This window comes from Epargyreus clarus, unplaced genomic scaffold, assembly GCF_041222505.1.
Source record: "Epargyreus clarus isolate Ecla_fem2 unplaced genomic scaffold, WU_Ecla_fem_2.2 ptg000022l, whole genome shotgun sequence".
In the NCBI taxonomy this organism is placed as follows: domain Eukaryota; kingdom Metazoa; phylum Arthropoda; class Insecta; order Lepidoptera; family Hesperiidae; genus Epargyreus; species Epargyreus clarus.
This window is the reverse complement of record NW_027332229.1, coordinates 1,002,789-1,009,776: the sequence shown is the minus strand read 5'-3', so window position 1 is coordinate 1,009,776 and position 6,988 is coordinate 1,002,789.

The following is a 6,988-nucleotide window of genomic DNA, read 5'->3' as shown; positions in this document are numbered from 1 at the left end:
ATTGGACCGTTCAAAGTGGGTAAAAATTGAGTTCAAAGATTCCATTACATACATAAATAAGCTAATAAAAGCGTGGTAAAAACTATTCATGTTGAGTAAATTAAATAAATAATAATATATTTTGACAACGCCATGTAAACCAATCTGAAACTCGAACCGTATATATCCGATAAGCATCCTTGGATTGTATATCATTAGAGCATGTAGTGTGTTTGCGTGTGTTGTAGTCACTTTTTGAAGTCGGTCGTTATTGTAATGTCTAATACTAAGTATCATTTACAATACAATTGAAAAATGAAGGTGGTGGAACCCTTTGTGGTTCGACTTCGGCACCACCGCCACGCCTATTTCTGCCTAATAACAGCAGTGTTAGGCGCTGCTGTTCCGTTTTGAAGGATGTGGTAAGGGAGACATACTATTCCGAGGCGTTCCAGCTTAGTCCTCAGAGAAAGCGGCGCATCTGTGACCGACCTCAGGTAGGAATATCTAATCCTATCTGGATTTGATTATAGATGTCCATGGGCGGCAGTAGCCACTTACCATGATGTGGACTGCATGCTCGTAAAAAAAACTGGGAAAATCTTCGTTACAACAGTTATGGAGTTTCTTACGTAATCTTATGAAGCATAGCTTCATGGTTCATTCTAGGTTAAAATAATCTAACTATGTATGTAATTACAACAAAAAAGGCAACTACTTAAAAATTGTCACCCTCATAATTGAGAAGAATCCAACGACACGTCATATGACAGCGTGCCAAAGAATGAGATACACATACATACTTACAGAATAAAAAAATATCGAATGCACGAAAATACCGACGATATTATCTAGGTATTAATATTACATATCATATTAAAGTATCCTACCTTAATCTAAGTATCGTTTTGTTTTTTTCGCCGACCTAGTCTGATTACCAACTTTTCGATACCGATATATCTTTCGATATGATATCGTATCGGCACTCATCTGTACATCAATATAAATATCGATATTTATGGTTCGACATCGATTTTTTATATATCGTTGCATCTCTATTTACATTATATCATAATATACCAGTGATATCACTTATGGGCTTTACACAAAATTCCTGTTTTAATAAACTGCCCGCAACATACACACATACTTAGTATTTGTATATATACCACATAATTCTTGATAAACGTGGCTGTGTAGGTGTTGCTAGATAAACTAACACACTTTGTTTGTGTGTGTTTTGATTCACTTTTGAGTTTATTGTTAAGATTGATTAATCGTGAGATTTCTATTTTTAAAATGCTAAAACTAATTTTAAAAGTAATTCTAAATGTTATTTGCATGTCATTAATTTCCTTTACGATATCAATTACAAAGCATTGGCGACTCCTCTGGTGTTTCAAATGTGCATAGGCGACGGTGACTGCTTTCCACCAGGTAGTCCGTCTGCCTTATCGTTAGGTATAAATATAAAAAAATCCTCGAAACGTCTCCACCGTTTAAAAAAAATTGTATGTGTATTGTTTCATCTTTTGTCCGATAGATGGCAGGGATTTTACTCTTATATAACTCATGATATGTCACATCACTAGCGAAATAACAGACTTATCGATAACATTTTGGTCGCAGTGAAAGGATCCACTAATAATCCCGATATTAAAAAAAATTGTGTTGTATTTTTAAATTTAGGTCTGCAAAAGGTTTAATAACTATTGTTATAATAAAAATTACCTATATATAATATCAGGACTAAATCCATAAAAAAAAACCTGTTAAAGAAGCCAAATTATATTTATTTAGTCGAAAGAATAACGTACGACTTGATTCACACGAAAATTAAAATGTTGAATATCGTAATATTAAAACCATAGTAATTAAAAAAAGATAATTATTTAAAAATACTTTTAATAAAATCAAACCTTTTATTTAATTAAGATGCCTTAGATAAGAAGCTTGTATTCTTTCAAATTCAAAATGTTTATATTATATCAAGGTTATTGTTCGCAGATGTATGTACCTACAAAACCTCTTTAGAACAAAGTCGAAAATATCTTCTTTTGTCTGAAAACTTGTTAAATCATTTAAAGAACACATATAAAGGCCGCGGCCCGCACCAAACTGCTAGTCCGCTCTAAAGTTGTTGCGAGCAGGTGTAGTCATATAATTTACTATGGCGACGCGATTCATTTCTATGTTCAGAGCGGACTAGCAGTTTTACGCGGACTATGTCTATATAGCGTAAGTAGCGTTTTTCTAATACTAATACTAATATAATTGCTATTATTAGTGTCGTAAATATAAATAAAACAGATAAGTAAAACTACTATTTCGAAATTTAAAATTTATAAATCAATATTTTTGTACACGTATTTAAAATCATTATCGAATTAAGAAATATCAATCACCTAAATAGGAATTGTAACACTTGCGTTGGTACAATTTTAAAATTAAAAACTTAATTCTCTGTGTATATCTGTGCACGTCGTAGTGTGTAAGACGATAATATATACGTATACATATACGTAGCGATTTGTGAGAATTGTCTTTGTGTGTGTTAGTAGAGTGTGGTATGGATGTGGTTATGGCGAATATAAAATCGATTTTAATTTTTATTGTAACTTTTTTTTAATTTGTAATGAAGAAGAATTAAGAACTTTACTTTTTGTATAATTAGATAATCCATATAACATATTTTCTATCCTTTAGTATTAAATCAGTTATATGAATACAAGAATTAATACATAGTTCGAACAAGTAAGAGAACTATTTTCTCCTTATGAATAATAAAATGTAATTTTAAGAACTTAATCATTATCTCTACATCCATTATAAATTAATTACTAATAATTAGATTTTTAATTAGTAAGGTACATTTATTAAAACATATTGTTTATTACAATAAAAAGTAACTAGGAAGTTTAGGACATTTTACTTGCTACAATGTATCATTATATAGGTAGTATAATTACTGTTTTCTACATTTAGCTATTTAATCATTTTTATATTTCTTTACAGTAATTTGACGTAATTTATATATATTAGACGAACATGCTGTTCGTCTAATGACTACTGCCGCCCAGGGGTAACTGTAAGCAACGCGAGATAAGTTGAATAATCTACGCGAGGTCGGCATAGATAAGTATAGATATCTCACCGCCTTGTAATTGAAGGCCATTAAATGGCTTAAACGGCTGACAAACGTGTCAGCCATTTAATTGCTGTCATGGTATAATTTACGTGGAACAATGCCGACATGTGCTGTTAAGTTGTGCAAAAACACGAAATCGAAGAAAAAGTGCGGAGAAATATCGTTTCATTCGTAAATGATCTAAAAACTACATTTTTAAGTATGTTTCAAAAACGAAAACATATGACAGTGACAATATCAATTGTCAAAATTGGTCACATATTCTTGTTAGGAGTGAGTAATCTTTACTAATCTATGGAGGTCAGCCACTGATGCACCGCTACCCTTGAGGACTAATCTGGATCGCCTCTGAAAAGTAATGATTATTGTAATTATTTTATAGGAATTATATTACTTATTATACAATATCCTATATTGTCTGTTTCGCTTTGTCTCCCAACTGTTGTACCTAAGACCCTATAATACATTTTATGATATACTTAACTGTGAGAGCAAATAAATGATTATTTTTTTATAGGAATATTACAAATTAAATTGTAATTATTCACCATAATTTAAAATATTACATAAGTCGTATCCATGCTACTGTGACCGGGCGCCGGGTATTGTACTCGTGGCGTGCGTGGCGACCGGAATGCAAACTAAACTGCGCAGGGCTGCAAATGAACAGGATTTATTTATTTAATTCTAATAATAAATTATGAAATCTAACAATTATTATGAACAAAAACTCAAGAACTAAAAATGTGGCTTCTGTCACTCCCACAATTTAGAAGAATTAAACGACTCCTCATATGTTAATCCGTCAAGCCGATTTAGCTACTGGGGGGTTACTACCATCTCTTAAAACAAGATTATTTTAATCATACTTTTACTTTTTTTGCAGGAAATTTAACTTTTTAAGCATGACAATTTCAGTTGGTTTTATGAAATGGATAAGCGAAAAATTAATAAGGGTTTAAGTTTGTTCAACTGTGTATGACGGAATATTTTACTGTTTTAAGGAGGAAATAAAACTTTCCTGAACTATGACGGTTTTTAAAAGATGGTGGTAGGCCCGTAGGTAGGTGGTAGGTAGGCAAAAATATTACCCTCAGCAGCACCTTATGTAAAATGACTTAGAAATAATTGTGAATATACTTGTAAAGTGATTTATTTATTTATTTATTTTTAATTAAAAGTGGGATTTTTCGCTGGGCGAACACATCATCCCGTACAAACAAACTATTAAGCAATTCATCTCATAACATTGTATAAAACGAGTACATACTTTTAAAAGATTTTAAATTGCGCACATATGGAGTTTCTTTCTCCATAACGAACCAATGTAAAGTGATAAAGAAACAATAAGTATAAATCAATATATACACTAATACAAATTAGAAATATTGTAAGTTGAAAATAAGCTCTCGTGCTATTATTATTCAAAGCTGCAATGATCGCAAATTTATCGCCTTACTTATTACCATTAATATGTAGTAAAAGCTAAATAGTATACAAAGAACAATAATTGACAAAGTACTTATTTTGTTAAGGCCATTGCTTCAGAAGTCAATATAAGTTGTAAAATTTAAAAAAAAAATAAAAAAAAACTGTTTTTATAAAGAAAAATGATAACGCTCATTTTAGAATTTACGAAAAACTATTCGCAGGACCACAAGAATACGACTTTCAGTTAGTAGATCACTTTAAATTGAAGTTTTTGAATAGAACTTTGAACTATCTAAAATTAAATTTATCACATAAAAGTTGTGAACACATAACACCCAGTTCGAACCACAATATATACACCGAATTTAATATTCAGCACCCAATTTAAAATAGACATGAATAAATAATTTATTGTCTCAAATAGATGGCAGCACCAGCCCTGGGTTCACGCACACATGCACAACCACTACATACATAAGATAAATATGTATACACTCACACAAGGAAGACACGAATTAGGGCTGGTTCTATTTGGAGTTCGCAGTAAAAGCACGTAAGTATATTATTTCTTTTTGTCTTTTTTTGTTCAAATACTTTACTAGGCTTTACTTTATAGCTATATAAATGTTATTTGAATGTTGCTGATGTAAAGAGGTTTGTGGTGTTGGCTGTATGTTCAAATATTTGTACAAATATATAAGATACAAATAAAGATGAAGGTGGTAGAACTCTTTGTGCTTCGACTCCGGCGGCACCACCGCCGCACCTATTTCTACCTAATAACAGCAGTGTTAGGCGCTGCTGTGTTCCGGTTTGAAGGGTGTGGTAACGGAGACAGACTTTTCCGAGGCGTTCCAGCTTAGTCCTCAGGGGTAGCGGCGCATCTGTGGCCAACCTCAGGTAGGGATCTAATCCTATGTGGGGTTGATTACAGAGGTCCATGGGCGGCAGTAGCCACTTACCATCAGGTGGACTGCATGCTCGTCTGCTACTTATATATTATATAAAAAAAGATACACACTACATCCCTAAATATCCGATAAATAGTGGTTTCTATGTTATGTTTCTTGCATACGTTGTACAGAAGAAGCAAGTAGCAAATAAAAATAAAGCAATTTGTAAATAAAATCGTGATCGAAACGATCCTTATATGTGTTTATATTTGTTATTGTAAGTGTTTGAACTTTTAATTTTACTTTTTCTATTTCATTTTCATTTTCGATTTGTAATTTCCACAAGATATTAGTAAGAAACAATAAAAATGTACGAAACCCACTTTGGGTTAAATATTAATTTAAGCAAATGGATTTTTTAATTATTTTTTTAGATAAAATCCAACTACAGTAGGTAGTTTAATGGATTAAATTATATACTGTAATAATTATATATTGTAATAATGTTATATACTGTCAAAAAACTTTAAGTGTCATAATTATTTATATATTTAATATAGGTAGAAGGTCATTCTAATAATTAAAATTTTGCGAATACAACAAGTTTATAATTATATTCGACCTTAAGTATTTAATTGTCATTTAATTTGTATTTATTTATTTATTAGTTGTAACAACAAAGTAAACACTATAACATTGTATTGGATGCAGCTATACAGTAATAATCTTAGTAAGTGTTACCTCAGTTATAGGTACAAATTACATGCAAATCATTTAGAAAAATTATCAAATAACAATACAAAAATGATGATAAAATGTTATAAATTGGTACATTGCATTATTATCTTAAAAATAACAATTAAATGAATAAAAAAAAACAAACATTAAATAATAGTAATAATGATAATGGTAATAAAAATAAAAATGGTAATATAATAAAAAATTGTAGTAACTTAAGTAATAAAACATGTAATATAATTAATATATTAAAAATAAAATACAAACAATAAAATTATAATTACGATTCACGAAAAGTATAATCTATTCAATGCTACAAAAAAACACGTATATTTAATTTCATCACTTACAACCTTTGCACGGCGGGCGCCATCTTTTTCTACAGCTGAGTACGTTGGCATAACGATCTATAGTTTAGAATATTTTTTTGGACAAAATGGAGAATATTTATGAACATTATACGAAAAATACATCATGCATGCTGTTAACAGACGTACGGAATTCGTTTATTTTGTTTTCGATTGTCAAATTGTGGCCTTAAAATGTCGAAAAATTCTTTAGCTACTCTGAATGATATCGATAGTATCCATAGTATATAATGATGCTATCGATTATTATTTACAACACTAGTGCTATTGTAGGCCAACACTACAAATTAAGCAAGGTTAAATATATAATACTGGATAAAATAAATTAATAAAGATAAAACATACTTAATTCTATATGTATCAGGTATACATATATCTATGCATTTGATATTACATGACGATACATTAGTACCTTTGTACAATTTTTCCAT